This window comes from Canis aureus, chromosome 9, assembly GCF_053574225.1.
Source record: "Canis aureus isolate CA01 chromosome 9, VMU_Caureus_v.1.0, whole genome shotgun sequence".
Classification (NCBI taxonomy): domain Eukaryota; kingdom Metazoa; phylum Chordata; class Mammalia; order Carnivora; family Canidae; genus Canis; species Canis aureus.
In genome coordinates this window covers 33,075,462-33,095,703 of record NC_135619.1, presented here as the reverse complement: position 1 = coordinate 33,095,703, position 20,242 = coordinate 33,075,462, and the positions used below count along the sequence as shown (strand labels likewise).

At 40.2% G+C, this 20,242-nt stretch overlaps 2 long non-coding RNA genes across 6 annotated transcripts in view; one reads left to right on the top strand and one right to left on the bottom strand.

Moving 5' to 3' along the window:
• Window positions 1-2,373: 2,373 nt before the first annotated feature.
• LOC144320091 (uncharacterized) lies at window positions 2,374-5,097 on the bottom strand. Its single transcript, XR_013385676.1, has 3 exons — window positions 4,948-5,097; window positions 3,892-3,963; window positions 2,374-2,408 (listed from the first exon to the last, which is right to left on the bottom strand). It is a non-coding gene; the product is annotated as an uncharacterized LOC144320091 (long non-coding RNA).
• A 10,056-nt stretch (window positions 5,098-15,153) lies between these two features.
• Window positions 15,154-20,242, top strand: part of LOC144320090 (uncharacterized) — a 90,876-nt gene continuing 85,787 nt past the window's right edge. For 4 of the 5 annotated variants that reach the window (XR_013385674.1, XR_013385672.1, XR_013385671.1 and 1 more), the window contains exon 1: window positions 15,367-15,568. This is a non-coding gene — a long non-coding RNA (uncharacterized LOC144320090). Of the gene's footprint in view, window positions 15,263-15,366; window positions 15,569-20,242 lie in introns of those variants that run through there. The other variant, XR_013385675.1, reaches the window with a different exon arrangement.

Here is a 20,242-nt window from a genome sequence, read left to right as displayed (position 1 = left end):
GTATCTTTCTTTGCATTTGAACACATTGGATGAGGCCCACAAGATTTGCATTTTGTTTTAACCAATAACAATATTTAAATGTACTTGGCAGAGGATTGATACAATTATTTCATATCCTAGAGGGATAAAGATACACAAAAATAATTATCCTCATTATGACCTAGATGAGTTAATCATTTATAGTAATATATTTCTAATTCCACTTTACCCTTGGAAATCTAGGCAGCCCTGTGTCATCCATGCGAAAAGGCAGAGTTAAAGTTTCCACATTTATATCACGAGTGAACTATAGGGGCTGAAACATCAGTATCTTTGTTTCGTTCAGTGTTTCAGTATATAGTTTGAGGATTGTTTAGGTGGCTCACATACTGTGATAAGATTAAGTAAGATTTAAAAGAATGTTATTTAAAGTTGAAAATTTTAATATTAACATTTTTTTAAAGAACCTTTAAAAAGAACACAGGAATAGGAAAATAACCTCAAACCGACATGAGACTAGTATTCAAGTATGCCTGTCCTGAAATTTTACTGTTACTAGAAGTGGACAAACATGGCTGTAATCTTCCTAGTATCCAACCAGAAGAGGGAAACAAATACTTCAATAGGCACTTGCAGGGCTCAGGAAGAAGTTTTAAAAACATCCCAAGTATAAGAGTTTTCTATTATTAAAAATACTTTCAGCTGACTGTATCATCTAGTGCATTTATAAATGCATATGCATAAAAAAAAGAAACAATCCTAGAAATTGTTCCTTCAAATCAGGTGGGAAATGTTATTCTAATAGAAATCTTAAATAAAAGTTCTGTAACTAGGAACTGTCAACATTTAACTCCTAAATTATAACAAATCTATAAAGAATATGGATCTGTAATATATTAAAGTTTAATAACCCCAGTTATTAGCCAAGAAACTGCTCTCCATATAATTTCTTGATGTATATTTAAGGCTTTTCATATGTATACCAAGAATATAATCTTTATAAAGGCAGGTATGTCCAAGAGTTTGCACAGAAGTAACAAAATAAAAGTTGTTTGTGCCTAAATCATCCCATCTGTGCCTCTTGGACAATACTCAATCCTCTTTGTAACCACATGCATCAAGCAATTGGCTAAATATCCTTGTAGACAGGATGTCTCCTATTTGCATTTGAAGTACTCTTCTGTTTAAAATATAAATGCAATTAATTTGCATTATTTATTTAATCTGTCTTTGTATACTAATGTCACAGTACTGAAAATAAATGTTAGGTCATTTTCAACATACCTCAAAATATTTTTGTGTTCAATGAATTTAAATGATTAAAAAAAAAAACAACCTCAATTTTCTTTGAAGCTTTGGCACTTCCCCACCTCCTACTATCCTCTGCACAGCCCACCACTATCTTTGAAGTTGGCTCATCTGGTAATAGACTTACTGCAAGCTCTAGTGCACACCTACCACTCAAAGAGTGTTGTCCATGTGACGGATTTAATCAGTCCCTTGGTCTCTCAGACACACAGCTGTTGGTGAATTCTTTTTTGCTAGTGTAATATTATAAGTGTCTTAAGTTAAAATTAAAGCTGCCATTAAATTTTCATCTTGTTCTTCAAGAAGACCATTTTCTGGAAGTAGTATATGTATACATTTTTAAGTGGCAGTGCCAAAGAGATATTTTATACTATGTCAAATCTTTAGTGTTTAGAAAGAATGGCTCGATTTAATAGAAGAGTCAGTAAATAATCCAAGTTGTTGGATCTGGGTAAAAGCAGGTCACCTAGAATTATTGGTAAAAAATAAAAATATGACCCTCTTTGGCAGTTTTATGCTACAGATGCTGCATTTAAGATGACAGCATTGAAATACAGAAAAACATGTGGGATTTATAGAAAGTCTGTCCATGTCCAGATTGGCCCCTGCAAGTCGAAATGTCACTTCTAAAACACATCATTTACCAGTCCTTCAGCAAAACAAACAAGTTTTAGAAAAGTCTCCCTCAGAACCAAAGAGGTAGAGAGTTATGGAGTTGGAATGTCATTAAGATCAGGAGAGAAGAGAGCTTCGGATATCGCCAACTTTTCATAGAGGAGACAAAGAGGAAAGGGAACTAAAATTGAATATCAGACAGAAAAAGGCTTTGAAACAACAAAATGAGCTTTTGACAAGCACCCCAAGTATACATCCTGGAGGAGATACTGGGTGTGATTGAGAAGACAGAAGGTACCTGTAAACAGTAGACTACTTAACCCATTCTGTGAAGAAAAATGAGAACTCCAGGGATCAGGGAAACAATCTAAAGATGAATGTTTTGCTTTAGTCATTTTTGGCTCTCCTACAAATTCTGTATCTGAGTTTATAGCAGGAACCACTTTACAAATTTCTCCTGCAGGTAAACAAAATATGTCACATTTTTAACCTCATTTTAATGGAACCTAAAGCAAAGAAAAAGACATACATTAAACTTCTATTATTCCTTCCAAAAGAATTCTAGTGAGCTGGTGGTATTGCTTATGATCCAATGTTTAGAAGAGTTGGGTCTCAGGATCAGACAATTTTGGGAGATTCCACACTTTACCACCTCCTGGCTGTGTTCTCCTGACTGAGCAAGGCTCTTTGAAGCTTCGGATTTCTCATATGTCAAATGGGATGGTACCTCCCATTTTAGGGAATAAATGTGTTTAAGGAATAAATGTGAACTACGTTGAGCCTTTAGCAAAGAGTAAGTGCTCAATAAAGTGTATCTGTTTAGTATTAGTAGAAAAATTAGGTTAGTATTAGTAGAAAAAATACACTAGAACTTTACATCCTAATAAGTGGTATGAAATTATCTCATCTAAGGCAGCAAAGTACTATGTTAGGAACATCCTACAAGAAGACATAAATCTAAATGCAGGATAGATTTAGAAGGCAAAGATTATCCTACATAATAACAAATGCCATGCCTTCTTTGAAAAGACTGGAATTCAGTTACAAATTGTTTAGGAACAATCACTATAGTCATGAGGTTCTGTAAACCAATGAAGAAATGAATTCATACGTGTAAATACGAGCCTCTCTCTTTTTGAAAATGTATTACAACTTTTTTTTTTTTTAAATTTTGGATGAACTCTAATAACTTGGGAGTGAAAAAGCCATGATTCAATTTTGTTCAATCATTTTAAAAGGATGAGTAAAGGCTTTTATCTTGGTTTAGCAATTATTGTGTTTTTCTCAGAGGGTGGAAATTTGACTCCCATATCTACAAACTTACCTTATTACAGGCAAATTGCTTAATCTCCTTATCAATCATCTTCCTCATTCATAAAATAGCACACTAATATTTACCTACCTCACAGGGTGTTGTGAATCTTTATTAAAGAATGTTTGGGAGATTAAGATCCTGAGATGAAAGGAACTGTCAAATAGAGTTATCATTTATTTTCAACATGATGTATCACGGGACAAGACTTTGAGATGCTATTTCTGTTGCAAAGGCCAATAAAGATATGCAGATCTATGCATCTGATTGCCAAAAAATAGCCTATAAAGTGATTCTCTTTGGGAATGATGAGAGGTTGCATCAGATTTTAATTCTGGCATGTTTCCTCTTTAAGGAAACATTTCCTTTCCTTCTCCAACCACGTAAGTTAGCTAGTGATGAAGGAAGAGAATTAAAATTCTCCTCCCCAATCATAGCACTCTACCCTTGATCTTTACCTGGGTAAAGTCCTTTACAAGGACTCCTGTGACATTCAGAGTTCATTCTTTTTAAGGTCAAGTTAAGGGGAAGTATCTCCAAGGATAAGAAATTAGAAGTTAACAATAGAAACAGGAGTAAGGCATTGCTTTGTATTCACCTTTATTTTTTTTGTAATGTGAAATTTTAGTCCAGGGATTAGAAAATACCCGGTTACACAATGACTGACTCCCCCTTACCTTTTTCATGGCTAGGAGAGTTTTGAAAGACCATTGCAGTGTTTGATGAAGCTTGGGAAGCAGTCTAAACTCCTGAAAAAAGCAGAGAGCAGGCCAAAGGATTTCTAACCAGGTTGTACACCCCACAGACTTAAAGACACGTCTAATCACATGCCTGGTCTGCTCAAAACCACCTTCCCATGGCCCCCCACCATCCACAGATAAAAGCTATGATTTAGCGGCTCTTTACAAACTAGCACCAAACTTTATAGCAGCATTATTGCCTGCTGCCCTCTTTACCCCAAACCCTCAGCCCAAAATGCTTTCTCCCAACCTCAAACTAATCCTTCTGAACTGAGCTCAGAAGTTATTTCTCCCATCATCCCAGAAAGCTAGTTACCATCTTCTGTATTCCTATAGTATTCAAAAGCACTTGTGCATTAGCAACTGCTGTGTATATATATATATATATATATATATATATATACACACACATATATAACATATATAAAATAATATATACTTACTCTATTACTTAAATTTAAATTATTTAAATTACACTACATTTTTATGATATCTTCATTTTGTTTAAACTTTGTATCCTTATATATTATTTCTTAATTTATATTTTGTCCACATATTTATATAGTTTTGTGTAAATACTTTAAACACATTAGATACTACCTAAATATATCTAAATGTTTACATAAGTATATATTCATTCTTTATTTCTATCTTTATGATTTACTTAGCATTTTATTCAGATATTTATATTATTTGTATTTAAACTATGTTCAATTACATATTAAATTTTAAATAAATATAATTATTTGATATCCTGTCTGCCTCAAGCACTAGGTTTGTGTGAGCTCCTCTAGAAGAAGTCAGAATAAGATTCTCAGGTAACCACAATAACAGCTACTTTTATAATGCACTCACTCCATGCCAGACACTGAGTTAGTGATTTCTGTACATTATCTCATTTAATCTACGTAAGTGTCTAATGAGATTGGTGCTATTTACTATCTATATTTATACACGAAGAAATAGAAACACCAACACATGAGGTAACTGAACCTTAGTACTAAGTGCTTAGTTAGGCTTCAGATCCAGGTTTGGTCTTGACTCCAAGGACCTGGACTGTGACCACTAGGTGAGAGGGGACACGGCAGGGGCTACATATCATAGCAGTTAAGAGAAGAGGCTTGGGAGTCAGATGATTTTAGTGCAAATTCCTATTCCATTATCTCATAGTGGCATGGTTCTAGAATATTCTTCTTGCCTTTCATGGGCATATTGAACAAGACAGATTTAGATGTAGAGCAAGTGCTGAGAAGGAAAAGGAAGCTATGTCAGCAGTTAGTGATGGAAAATTTAGACGAGGGATGCCTGGGTGGCTCAGCAGTGGAGCATCTGCCTTCAGCTCAGGGCATGATTCGAGGTCCTGGGATTGAGTCTCACATGGGCTCCCTGCATGGAGCCTGCTTCTCCCTCTGCCTCTGCCTCTTTCTCCCTTTCTCTCTCTCTCTCTCTCTCTCTCTCTCCCTCTCTCTCTCTCTCTCATAAATATATAAAATTAAAAAAAAAAAAAAGAAAACTAACACTTGGCAAAAAACTGACATCTATATTTCCCTGACAACAAAGCTAGTTAGATCACTGGCTACGGATTAAACTTGAGTTTCTCCCGTACTTGAACAGTTTCTATCCTTCAGGTTCCTGCTACTCAAGAATAGAAACTATTAGCGTCACCTGAGGCCTTATGAGAAATGCAGAATCTCAAGTCCCATTCCAGACTACAGAATCAAAATCTGCATTTAGATAAGACTCTTGGGTAATTCCCACATACTATAAAGCTTGATCATCCTCATTTTCTGTCCAATATCCTTAAGTCATGGTTCTAAAGACTTTTGCTGATTTTCCATTGTTCCAACAATGTATTTCTAAGAGAGGTGTGAGGATTATAAGAGGAATGTGGGGGTAAGGTGGCAGGTAAACCAAGAATCAGAATCTAATAGCAGACTTGTTACAAAAAGCTGTGAGACCTCAGGCAAATCATCGTCTCTGTTAACTTAAATTTTCCCTCTACAACAAGTGTTTTTGGAGGAACGAGATGAAAGAAATTAGCATAGAGTATTCTAAATTATCTAATTTTTAGATCCAATTATTCATTAAATAAATATTAAATAAAGTAAAACACAGGCCTGATTAATAATTGTGAGGATTATGTCTCTGTCTTAACCACTGCTGTATTTGAATAATTATATAGTAGTTATTCAATAAATACATGAACCAAGAATAAATGAATGTCCACTCTTATACTCTCTTACCCAAAGCTAGCAGCACCTTCTGTTCTCCTATCATAATTTTTACATATATTAATTGATGCAAAACAATGTAACAAATTTTTCTTCACTGTAACAAATTTTCTTTCTGCAAAGACACTTATAAAGTATTTATTACTTTGCCAACTAATAACATTTCTGCAAATTTTCTTCTGTAGTTGTAGTAGGTATGTGTCTTTCAAGTCTCTAAGGTCATAGGCAACATAGATTTGAAATCTGCATATTTCATATGCAGATATAATATCAGAGCACTGGTACATAGTAGGCCTTCAAAAAACATTTGTGAATGTATGCAGCTTTCATAATTATTTTAGGACTACATAATATTCCCTCAAGTTAATGTATCCTGCCTTTCAAAACAAGGTCCATAATGTTGAACATCTTGGCAGTTTCTCCTTTTCTTACTAAAAAAAAGAAAAAAATAGAGTGAATATCTTTGAGAATGTATATTGGTGGTTCTGGTGATTGACATTTCCTTAAAATTCATTAGAGTGGATTGGCTGGAACAAAGAGTAGGAGCATCTTTACGGTTCTTACTACAAACTGCTAACTTTTCTTTCTAGTTCCAAAATTCTAGGATTTGTAGAGAATCTCACATTCTCAAGTGGCAGTGGCAAAGACTAGAAGCCAGCAGCCAGCTACTGGTGCCACCACAGTCCTTGAAAATGGCAAAAGAGACATTCCCACATTCTTTTCTTTCATGGATGATTAAAACAAAATGGAAACCTTGTGCTAGAAATTGGCTTACAGCATCCAATGGAAGAAATATCATGTTACACAAATGACCAGAGACTAGTTGGATAAACAAGATAAACTCAGAGTTGCATTCTTTCCCAGAATCGGAGAGTACTGCTTTGGAGCATGGATTCACAATTCCACTTCTGGCCTATTTTTAAAATATCAAAGAGAAGGACCAGATGTCACAATGAATTAATATCCTAGACTTTTAAATCTGTAGACATAGGTTCAAATTCTCCCTGGTCGAAAGTAAATATGAGTTTTCTGGCTTCTTGGAGATCCCTTGTGGATATTTCATTCACCCACAAATTTGACAGTTTGACAGGATGATCCCTGCATCTTCTTTTTCATTGTGACCCGAGGGCTGGATGCTCAGATGAGGTGAGGCAGGTGCCATAACGAAGCTGAAGAATGAGTCAGCTTCAACTTCCATCTTCTCACCACACATCCCTCCTGGAATTCCTATCTACTCTTCAGCATTTCCCCTTTAAGAGGCACTGAATTACACAGCTGTTGTTTAAGAAAAGCAGGAAATAAAGGAGGAGGAGCTCTGGCTTCTCGAATGACTTAGTGATGGAAAGCTGAAGGCCATCAAAGTGCAGCTGCAGAATCGATCGGCATGGCCACAGTACCACTGCAGTCCATCCAAGTAGATCTACGGGAAGTACTCCCCCAACACATTTCCCCTCAGTGACATACACCTCCCTGTTCTTTACTCAGGCCAGTTTCTGAGATCTCATCACAGAGACTGTGGCAATGTCATTAACAATCTTATGCACCATTGCCATTTCTTCTGGAAGGTCTTGCCGCCAGGTCCAGGTTGCATAACCTTTCTTTGTGTCCTCACGACCTCCTTGTTCCCATCACAGTGCTTTTCTCACTTGCCAATCATACTATACTTGTTTGTTTCCCCCTCTGCTGGTCTCTAGATGCTATGGGAACAGAGCATGTGCCTACCCAAGTCTCCGGTGTATGCCCCCCGTGCCCATATCTAGATACATCCTCGGACTTGTATCTCTGAGCATCTCAGTAGGATGTTCTGAATCACCCTGGAAATCCTCTGAGACATCCTTCTGAAAAGAAGAGTGGTGGCTGAAGAGGCTTTCTGATGGGATCTGAGATGAGGGGGTGGTCTCGGGCTCCCTGCCAGCTAAGTGTCTCAGTGCAAGTGAATTCGATTTCCCCCAGAAACTCCACACAGATCCTCACAGGAGAAGTGTGACTGGTGTGCTGATAGGAAATGACAGGTGATCTCTCTCAAAAAGACAAGGGAACAAAAGGAAGGGATCATCCTTTATTTGACTGATGTCATTATGCAGCCCCAGATAATTCCACTTCAGGAAAACCTGGACTGAGGAACTTTTGGTCAAAAAACAAACAAACAAACAAACAACAACAACAACAACAACAAAAAACAAAAAACAAAAAAACCAACACCATGTACAACCTTACTTTATATCTGCTTTTCTTTCTAGTAAAGTCGGGCTTTCAATTTAAGGTGTGCTTAAAAAGACTTACAAAAAGGCAGAAGGAGCACATTCTTTCACGTCTCCTCCTGACAGTGTTCCAGTGGAATCCCTGAGTGAAGAAAGCCTGGCTGATCCTAAACTTTCTAAATAGGTGGGCTGTCCACTTCTCTTTGACACAGATTCCCTACTTTTATTTGCATTCAGCTGTATCAAAGTATGAGCATATTTCAAAACAAAACAAAACAAAACAAAACATATCATTTAAGGCAGAGTAAAGACAACTGAAACATTCCTTCTCCCCCTCCAGAAACCTAGGAATGAATTCTTCACCATTGAGGAAGAGTCTAGGAGAGAAGAGAGTAGCCACTCAGGGAAAAAAAAGTGAACCCAGAGAGCTGGTCAAGTCAAATGTGGAAAAGACCAACCTCCCAGTCTTCAACCTGCAGTCACGGGTTAGTCCCAGAGAATCTGTCTCTTTTTCTTACTTTTTTTTTTTTCCTGAAAACTATAATTCAGAGTTCCTTCTCTGAGCCTCATAACACCCTGATCTCTAGGATAATTTGCATCCCACCTCTCTTGAGCTTGGGTGCTAAACTTTTCTTCCCAGAGTTGGGTTTTTAAAGAAAAGAGGTTTAAAATTGTCAGCAAGAGAGGAAAGAAGGCCAAATCGCTCTCATGCTTGAACCCGTGGGCCAATTTGTTTGTAATTGGATTGGTATGCAGCAAAGATAGAGCTGTCTGGGGGAAATGCTCCACGGCCCCCTTCTGGAGGAGATATTTCTCCTGATGCCAATCCTCAGTCCAGTGCCAGCCCCTAGTGTGGGAGAGGCAGAGAGACCCCAGACCACAGAAGAGAAGGGCCGATCATGTGCACCCATAAAACAGGGACTGCCCTGTAAAAGGAGGCAGGACCTTCACCAAAATAAACCCAGAAAGTAGAGCACACATTGCAGGCTCTGTGTCCAAACTCAGGGATTATGGGCCAAGGAGGAAGCCTGGTTGAGAGAAGGGGAGGAGGAGACAGAGATAGAGAGGGCTCCAACAAAAGATGAAGCCAGGCCTCACCAGAAACCTGAGGAAAACTTTTTTTTTTTTTTTAATAGAATGAAGTTGCTACCACTTCCACTGCCACCTCAGCTGAGCCTCCATGGTGGTCCATCTGTCAGCCAGTTATACAAGTTCCACCTCATGCTCCGCATCAGTGACAGAGGCAGAACACATGTGGACTTGGGGAGAAACAGATCTGGATTCTAATCTTGATTTTGCTACTTCCTATTTATGAGATTTTAGACAAGGTATTTAACCCAGTTGAACCTCAGTTTTCTCATCTGTAAAATGAAAATAATTCCTACCAGAAGGCTGACCTAAAGGGGTCTTGAAGGTTTGAAGAGCCATATTGGATACTACTCATTGTCAATCAGCATTATCCTCATCACCCCTTGTAGTGGTTCCCCTTTATCTCGGGGGCTAGATGCCTGGGAACCACATGTCCTAGAACTTCCACCAATGTTCTGAGTATGACATGTTTCATACTAAAACTCATTCATGCGATGTTTGTAAGGCAGAAGAGAGCAAAAGGCCCCCTCCTTCTCTCAGCACTGGTGGGGATGAAAGTGTAAGCTTCAGCAGATGTGACCAGTGTGGCAGCTGGCTGGTGTCTCTCACTGCTAAGTGGCAGCTTCAGGGTTATGGACCAGTTCTAATTTCCCACAGCTCCCTGGCTGCCTGTGGTGATGTAACCTGAAAGCTGGGAGTAGCCCACCTAACTTTCTTGATTCCGGCTTTCCCATAATCTAATAAGCACTTATATTAGTTTTCTACTGCCATGTAGCAAATTACCACAAATTTAGCAGCTTGGAATAACACCTATCTATTACTTCACCACTCTACAGGTCAGAGGTCAGGTGGGATCAATAGGGTTCCAGGTTAAAGTGTCTCCATACTGAAATCAAGGTGTCAGCTGTTGACAGGGATCTTATCTGGAAGCTCTGGGAAGTATATACTCCTAAGCTCGTTCAGGATATTGGCAGAATTCATCTCCTTGTAGTTTTAGGACTTAGGTCCTCAATTCCTTGCTGGCTGTCAGACAGAAGCTTCTCTCAACTCCTTAGGACCACATCCCTCCCCATGTGGCCTCCTCCATCGTCATTCCAGCGATGGCACATCGAGTCCTTCTCCCAACATGGCAGCCAGAGTAGGACCCATCACACCCAATCCCCTCATGCTTGGACTCTCACTCTCTTTTCTCTTCTCAGCCAGAGAAAGCTCCCTGACTTTAAGGGCTTGTGTGATTAGATCAGGCCCACTGTGGTAATCTCTTTATGGACCAGGATAAGCACCCAAGAGTGCTAAGGAAGGATGGACCATGATCAGATTTGTATTTTCACACAACAAATGTTTATTGAGAACTTACAATGAAGGTAGAAAATCCACTTTGGTACTGGGAGTATTTCCATATAACATAACATAATCACAGGAGTGATCACCAGCATATTCATAGCTTCTGGGATTAAAGTGGAACATCTTTGGGGGTAGAATTTTAGAATGCTACCTACTGTAGCACCAAAATCCCTCTATTAAATCACATTCTTCTTGAAAAACCTAAAGGGGTTTTCGTTTTTCTGTATTGAACCATAAGTGATCTAAGATCACAGTCTGCAAACTCAGAAGTGAAGAAAACAACACTTTGGATTATAATACTGTTACCCATGGAAATTTCAGGACTCTTACCCAACAAACCTAAGTTCAACAAACAATTATCTAGCAGCTGCCATGTGCCGGGTTGTGCTATGTTTAGGGGAATCAAAAAAGAGAAGAAGCCCTACCCTTACGGTCTAATGGGCAAAATAGACACACAAATAGAGCTTTTCAGTGTAACATTGGAGATGATAAGAGAGATTGGGCTTAAAGTTGAGTATCTCTCATTTACTCAAGAAATATTGATCTGACATCTACTCAGGATCAGGCATTAGCTTAAATGCTAGTGACTTAAAGACCAATGAGGCATAATGCAGCTAGAACAATATCAAAGCCAGTGGAAATCAGGTATGCAGTATCGCATTATTGCCAGAGAGCACTTATTGTCATACATCACAACAAACTGCTGTGTTTTAATAATAGCTGCCTTTTTTTTTTTTTTACTTTTTACTCATTAACCCCAACTACACAACTTATACATGCTATCATATTTAAATGTCACCTAAGGGGATCCCTGGGTGGCTCAGCGGCTCAGCGGTTTAGCGCCTGCCTTTGGCCCAGGGCACGATCCTGGAGTCCCGGGATCGAGTCCTGTGATGGGCTTTTGGCATGGAGCCTGCTTCTCCTTCTGCCTGTGTCTCTGCCTCTCTCTCTCTCCCTGTGTGTGTCTCCCATGAATGAATGAATGAATGAATGAATGAATGAATAAATAAATAAATAAATAAATAAATAAATAAATAAAAGTCAACTTCCTAACTTTTTAAAAATAAAGGCAGCCTGGGTGGCTCAGCGGTTTAGCACCTCCTTCAGTCCAGGGCGTGATCCTGGAGACCCAGGATCGGGTCCCACTTTGGGCTCCCTGCATGGAGCCTGCTTTTCCCTCTGTCTGTGTCTCTACCTCTCTCTCTCTCTCTCTGTGTCTCTCATGAATAAATAAACAATTTTAAAATCTAAAATCTTTAAATGTCACCTAAGTGAGAAGAATTATTTTCTGAATTTTACAGAGGGAATCGAAAATAAGTCACTTTTCTAGATTAAGAGTGATCTGGTTTGCCACCCACACAGACACCATTCTAACATCCCTCATACAGGATAACATCCAATGTCTAATGTTTGTGTTCTGCCCAGATCCTACTTCTTTGCTGCCTTCCCCATCGCATCCTACTCCCCGGGAGTCCTCTTCCCACAATCAGAACCTGCCCCCTTTCTTGGGGAGCTATTTGTGGGGTCTCCTCACCGGCACAGGAGGAGGAGAGCATCTGGGAGTGCACATTCCTTGGGTGGTCCTTCAGCAGTAACTGCTGGAAGTCAGAGTGTGAAAACACCAGCTCCTTTACCTTGTTCAGGAAGACTCGATTTATAGAGTTCCTGAGTTTACCTGAAGATAGGGCAAATTCGACCCTTGGTGGGACTTCATGACAGCACACTTCCCCCACTTCCTCCTTTCCCTGCCCTCTGCCCCCCACCCACACTGTTCCTAGTTTCCCTTGGGAATTTCCTTACAAACATTTACACACAGGTCTGAGAGTCCTCCCTAAGACATCTGTGTTCTGACATTTACACTGCACTACCATGGAAATGAAGGGAAGACAGTGCTTAACTCCATTTGCACCAGTTGGTGAAGACTTTCCAGTTATGAAAGATAAGCAGAGGCCTATCTAGGTGGTAAGTGGGAAGAAGAGCATTCCAGGCAGAGAAAATTGCACACACAAAAACCACAGAGCAGGAGGATGAGGGCAAGTCAAAGTGTAGACTTAAAAATTGGACATGCTGGGGGCAGCTGGGTGGCTCAGTGGAGCTCAGTGGTCACTTTAGCTCAGGTTATGATCCTGGGGTCCTGGGATTGAGTCCTGCATCAGGCTTCCTGTGGGGAGCATGCTTCTTTCTCTGACTATGCTTCTGCATCTATCTCTCTCATGAGTAAATAAATAAAATTTTTAAAAAATAAAAATAAAAATTGGACATGCTGGAGCAGAAAGTGAGCCTGCCAGGAGGAGTTGGAGCTCTTAGGCCAGGAGAAGCAGCTAGGAGTGTTAAGGAAGAATGGATCATGATCAGATTTATATTTTCACACATTAAATATTTATTGAGGACTTACAATGAAGGTAGAAAATCTACATCAGTACTGGGAGCATTGCAGTGAAGACCAACCTGGTCTGTGTCCCTCATGGAGTTATAGAATAATCCTTTTCTGTCCAACACAGCAACCACAAAATACCTGTGCCTATTTAAATTTGAGTTAACTAAAGTTGAAATTTAGCTTCCCAGTCACATTAGCCACATTTCAAGTGCTCAGTAGCCACGTGTGTCTACCCTATTAGATGGCTCTGGCACAGAACACCCTCAGCATTGTAGAAATTCTACTGGATGGTGCTAGCTTAACCACGTGAGAAAATAGCTATGAGTCTTTCACCTAAGTTTTAATTCTTATGTGGCTATCTCCTAGTCTTTTTTTTTTTTTTTTAAATCTCTCCTTGTGCTTTTCCATTTTATACAGAAGACTGAGGATTCTTTTGATTGCACAACTGGGCCTCTGCACAACCACCTGCATTTGGCAATCAAATCATAGTCGTGGTTGTCAAAAGACCAGGATTGCAGAAATCCCTTTGAAAGTGCACGTGGTCCTTTTATGTGCTGGATGAGGGAGATCTGCTCACACCTGCCTGGAGAGCCCAAGCAGTGGAGTCGGCCTGCCTCCATCTGTTCATGATGTTCATTCTGAATGCTTGCAGCTCAAAGCCTACCTTCTAAAAGCAAAACAATATTCAGGAAAGAAGAATAACCTGAATTCCTCACCTGGCATCATACCATTTCCAGGGCTACAAAAATGAAAGTAAAACATCCACTAGCTATGGCAATCTCTGAAAACTGTCAGGGAATTTTTAAAAGGGTGATTTTTAAAAAATTTACCTGATTAAAACCAATAGAAACAGGAATTTTCATTGGAGAGTTGTTTCCCTCTACTTCATCTATGTTCTTAAAAGAGCCAACGAACAACAAAGCATTTCATGATAGTCTAGAATAAATCCATCAACAGCATAAACACTAGACTGTGTAATCAAAGATTTTCAATCAAAGTGTCACTATAGGGAAATTTCAACATTGCTATTATGAAGTGCGTAGTGCAAATCCTAATGAGTGTGCCATTCAAAAATGAAATTCCCCCTAAAGAGGCACTTTCAAATTCAATAGAGTAAAGATTATACATCTCCCTATTCCTGATATGATACAGTTTTTAGGCTCTAAACAAACATTCCTGACTTCATGAAAGCTCTTCTTTTTATTACAATGATTAGAGGGCTTTGTTTAACAGAAGAGAAAGCACTACTTTTTTAAATAACAAAATGTCAACTTTGTTGACTGTTATGCCTGCATCCAAAGCTTCACTCAGTCAGCTTTATAGGATTTTTACTAGTCTTGATATATGATAAACTGATGAACACTAGTGGACCAGTTCCTAAAGGCCTGGAGCAGCTCTGGGAGCAAGGGGCTAAGTACCAAAGAGACCGTCTCATTTCAAGGGGGGAGAAGGTATCATTACAATAAGTAAGATGGCTTTTACAGATAGTTTGTTTTGTTTTGTTTTTTGGCTTTTGCTTAGCACTCTGCTAATTCTGTTGCCCTGGCACCTGCAGGCAAAAGGGTGCAGGATATTCCCATCTCCTCTTTGTCTAATTCCACAAGCCTAAGGAAGCAATAATGACCAAGCTCTTAGAATCTTCCAGTTGATTATAGAGAAGGCATTGTATTCCACTGTATATTCTTACAGCCCTGCCACCAGATGAAAGGAAAAGCATAAAAGCCCCAGCAAGGCTGGAACTCTACTTTTCCTGCTGTAACATGCCATCAAATGCGGATGGGGCCCTCCACCGATGCAGCCATTCTGTTGTTCACGTCCGCTGAGTTCAGCTGAGGATGTCTGAGATCAACAGGTGGCCTGGCTAATGGAACAGATTCACTCATTGTTTGTGTGTTTAATGAATCATTGAGTTACTGATCAGCAGTGAGCAATAGAAGCTGTTTAAACAGAAAAGAAGCCCAGCCGTGAGGTGGTGTCGCCACCACACTCCTTTGAAGCAGTGCTGGCCCCACGGACTGTGAGGGAGGCTTGGGGTTTCCTCCCTATGGTTCCCAGAAAAGCTGGTGGTGAGAAGAGGGTGTTATTTCTAATTGGATGATGAAAGTCAGCTCAGGGGACAGAGACCAAAGGGCCAAATGTAAAAAGGGGAGGAAGTGAAAACATCGGAATCAAAGGTTGAGGTAATACCACGAGACAGGTGTTTGCAGTGAACCGCGCAATAACCCCCATCCTGCCTCCCTCCGCAGGTCCTCAGGAAGCAACCAAGTGGGCAAGGGCCTAAAGAAGTAAGAAAAAGCAAGACTTAGGATTCAGATGCCGATTTCCTCACAAAGGGTTCATGGTGCAGTGGAAATCCTCTCTATTATCAGGAGGTAAGTTTGACCCTTTTTTGTGAGATTCCCACAAGTTGCACTGGGGCTTTTCCTGTGAGTAGAATTTGACTGAAGGTATGCCGGAATTGCATTTACTGGGTCACACTTGTCTTTTTTTTTCTCTCCGCAAATAAGACTTTTTATTTGTCACCATTAAAAGTCTGAATTTAACCAGATTCTCAGACTAGTGGCTCATATCCATCAGCTCATTTAACTGTATCACCTGTCTCATCCCAGGAGCTTTTCCAGAACTATTGCCTTCACCGTGAAGCAACATAAGTTCTCCCATTTCAAACTTGGGCTTCTTCAGCATTTTTACTTTTATAATGAACCCATCAGAGAGGATAAATAGATTGGAAATTCTTTCCCATTTCTGACTAGAATCACTTTATTGACAACATCTTTAGAACCATTTATCTGTGCCTTTTGGGTCATGATTTCTACCATCTTCCTGATTTGGTGGACCTGTAGGTGCTGAATGTGAGAGGTCTTCCAAATCTGGTAATTGCTTTTTTTTTTTTTTTTTTTTTTAGTAAAACCAACACAGAACAAATGAAGCATGTAACTCCTGGTACTCTTGATATTGACATAAGCTTCACTCATGGTCTGCCATATTCTTGACTATGGAGCACATTTTTCATGGGCAAGATCCAGGGCATAGAAGTTGGGCAGTTGGTTTTGCCCTGAATATCCTTAGTGGTTAGTTTGGATTTTCCTTTTTTAAAAATATTTTATTTATTTATTCATGAGAGACATAGAGAGAGAGGCAGAGACACAGGCAGAGGGAGAAGCAGGCTCCCCACAGGGAGCCCAATGTGGGACTCGATCCCAGATCCTGGGATCATGCCCTGAGCCAAAGGCAGACACTCAACCGTTGAGCCACCCAGATGTCCCAGTCTGGATTTTCTAATGCAACTTCATCATTCTGCAGAGCAACAGGCCTCACTTTATGACCCTTGGGGCGGAGGGTTCCTTGAGGTCTCAAGACGAGCATTGTTCTGTGCTTCCTGTCTTGATACATGTTTTCACATCATACCAATCTGCCTTAGAAAAGAGACAAATCACTTTCTTCTTGGTTTCCTTTAACCAACTTTTGTGGGTAGTGTTTTTTTAAAGGTAGGGGACAAATGAAAGATATGGCAGAGTGATTTGGTAAGGAGAGAACTGTGCTATGGGTTAAGTAACCTGTGTCTTAGTTTCATCTCTGCCGCTGTCTCTAGAGTATCACCGGTCACATACTTCCCAATGGCAGAGATTGGCTACCCATTCACCAAACCTTGTTCCATTCCTCTTGACACACAGCTAACCCCAGGTTCCAGCTTTCCTCATAGCCAGATGTGTCCATATGACAGGCTCCAGCCAATGGAATGTGCACCAAAGTGTGCAAGCAGACCTGGATCATAATCCTCATAGATGATCCTCCATGCTCTCTTTTCCCTTGTCTTCAGCTGGATGCAGATACCCAGGGTTGACCTTGAAGTTCACAGAGCCTCTCTCAAGCTTGGGTTGTCCTCCATCTCAGGGTAGCTGGAGAATCTAGGGCAGCTGGAGTGCCCAGCCTGGATACCTCAGCTATAAGCAAGCTCCTCCATTTACCTTAGTGCACTGTACAAACATCAACTCCTTCCACATGTGCCATAAAACCAAAGAGTAAAGAGATGTTCCCATCGACTCTGAGGTTTCTTCCTGCCCTACCATCTTTGATTCAAATCCATTGCCTCATTTATACTTCCATCCACCCTAGACAAAGTCAGGGAAGATGCTCTTCCTGTCTCTGTAAGATCTGGAGAAAAGAGGGAGACTTTTCTCTATTACATTATCTCTCAAAGACAGAGATAGAAGAGGAATAAAGAGAGAGAAAATAGAAAGTCTGTCACAGTTAGTGGGAGCGAATCAGGAGGTAGTCTAGAAGGCAGTAGGCTGAATGGCAACTCAGGCCAGAGAATGAGAATGTATTTTGCCATCGCACCTGGCTGGTGGCAGATCTTTGGGCTATAAATCCTGAATGAGGGCCAGGGCAGTAATAATAAGCTTCTATTCCACCAGCACATCTCTTGCTGTGGGTTTGTGCTTAATCAAGCCAGCCTCAAATCCTTTTAGAACTGAAGATCTTGACTATTCCAAAATGAATTTCCATCCATATGTCCTCTTCAATAAAGCCTTCTTTTCAACACAGAGGAGGATGTGAAAGCTATTGCTCCCTTAGGCAATGTCATTGCTATTTGAAAAACCAAGATGTATATACACACATGTGTCTTGTGTGTACATAACTTACAGTATAATTTTCTGATTCTGAATGTTTGTGTGTACAGTGGAATGTTAACTCCTCCTGGATATAGAAGCTACACCATATGTCCCTATAGTGGGAATGTGTCCCAATCGTAGAGTAAATGGGTTGCATTTGGTCTGTGGCATTAAATAGTCAAACTAAGTGCTTGCTATTGGGATAAAGCATAACTAGTCTACATAGATGTTTATAAGCACCCCTTTTTTACAGGATAAGTGAAGGGTAATTCCATGTTTTGGTCTTTTTTTTTATCTTCGAAACATTTATATAGTGTTTATTATATAACAAATATAATGAAACAAATATTATTCTAAACGTTTTTACAGATTTTTTTTTATTTAATTCCCTATTAAAGTGAGATATTCAGGGAGGCCTGGGTGGCTCAGTCAGTTAAGTATCTGCCTTTGGCTCAGGTCTTGATCCCAGGGTCCTGGGGTGGGGCTCTCAGTTGTCAGGCTCCCTGCTCAGCAGGGAATCTGCTTATTCCTCCACTCTGCCCTCCACCTGGTTCAAGCGCTCGCTCATGCTCTCTCTCTCTCTCAAATAAATAAATAGATAGATTAAAATCTTAAAAAAGAAAAGAAAAGAAAAGAAAAAAGAAAAGAAAAGAAAAGAAAAGAAAAGAAAAGAAAAGAAAAGAAAAGAAAAGAAAAGAAAAGAAAAGAAAAGAAAGTGGGACATTCAGGAGTCCCACTTAGCATTCAGGAAGAATTTGATGGAAAGTGGCAAGGACCATATGTCAGAAGATCTTACTTCCATACCATAGCATGACCAAGTTTGGCTGGCAGAGATGCAGTATAAAATGACACCTCCTTAGGCTCTGCTTCCTCATTTTTGAAGTAAGAAGACAAGCTAGATGACCTCCGGGATCTAATCCAATTCTAGGACCATTTTGAATTCATTCTCATCTTGGCCCCATGACTCCTCATGATCTGGTGCCTGACAAACTTTCCAAATTTTTCCATCTTGTATCCCAGCCTCACTTAGCTCCAGGCCCATGGGCCTCTTTTCTTTGTTCCAAAAACACTGAGCTCCTTTCCAGCTTAGGGCCTTTCCACTAGCAGTTCCTGCTCTGGCAAGCTCTTTCCCTGCATCGTCTGCTTGACTCTTTTTTTGTCATTCAAGTTACTGATTAACCTCTTCAGTGAGCCTGTCCCCAACATCTCCTCCTAAACTATTCCTACACCCAGCACTAACTTTCCATCAATCACTCTGATTTACTATCACCTGTCACCATCTGATATTTTCTTGTTTATTTATTTGCTTCTTTGTTTATAGTCTGTCTCCTCTCATGAGGAATAAACTCTTGTGAGATTGAGGCATTATCTGTCTTATTTGTCATTAGGTCTCCATTGCCTACATAAGAGCACAATAGCCACACAGCCCAGCAAGTCTAGTGCTTGCAGTAGAGGCAAAATGGAGCCCAAGACTTAGAGCCATAGGATTCCTAAAAGTCACATAGAGGAGCAGAAGAATCCCTTAGTGCTATACTTTCTTACTCAACTCAGTGATTTCAGAGCAAAGGTCTGACTATGTGCAGATCCACATCCTTTTTCTCCTACCGACCTTCTATTTCTCAGAGACATGAATCTTCAGGCACATCCTGTGCTATTCTATTACCAGCCCCACAAGCAGGAAATAGCATATCCACCTAAGGAGAATGATTCCTCACTGCTGAGGACAGATGAGCAGCTCTGCAGATTTGGGGCTTCAGGATCTGGGGAGGGAGGTCAAGGCTAGTGGCCAGTGGGACTTAGCCTAGATGCTGAGCCCGAAGTGGTGTCTCAACTGAAGCTGATTTGATGCTGGCTGCTGCCCTGTGCAAGAGTATGTCTCCTCTCCTAATGGAAGGACCACGTTACCAAGGCAGATGTAGTAAACATTCTTTCTTAGGTCTTTCACCTGACAGAGAAAATCCTCTGAGGTTTAAGGAAGCCATAGAGTTTCTGGAAGGGACAGCTGTAGAAGCTGCTCCTTCCCACTCAAAATGGAGAAGTGATGCTTAACTCACAGCTGAAGGCAGGGTCCCCACCCAGGTGAATCACCTGGGACTAAAGTAGAATGAAGAGGAATAACACTGGTGAAGTCACAGGGCAATGTCAGAGTGTCACTATCTGGATTTCAGAAATAGGGACTGGGCCGTGTATGAAGAATCATCTCAACACACTCATGACCTGGGTAGAGTCCTCATGATTGTTTTTATGGTTAATTGATTTTGACTTCTCTTTCTTCTCTCCAATCAGTTTCAGAACTTCCAGGTCTGTTAAGAGACACCCTTGCACTCAGATTCCTCCACTTACTCCTCAGGACCTCCTACATCAAATACCATGTATAATGACAACTCTGGACTAGTGATTTTCTATCCTATCATATAAAGATTACAGGGT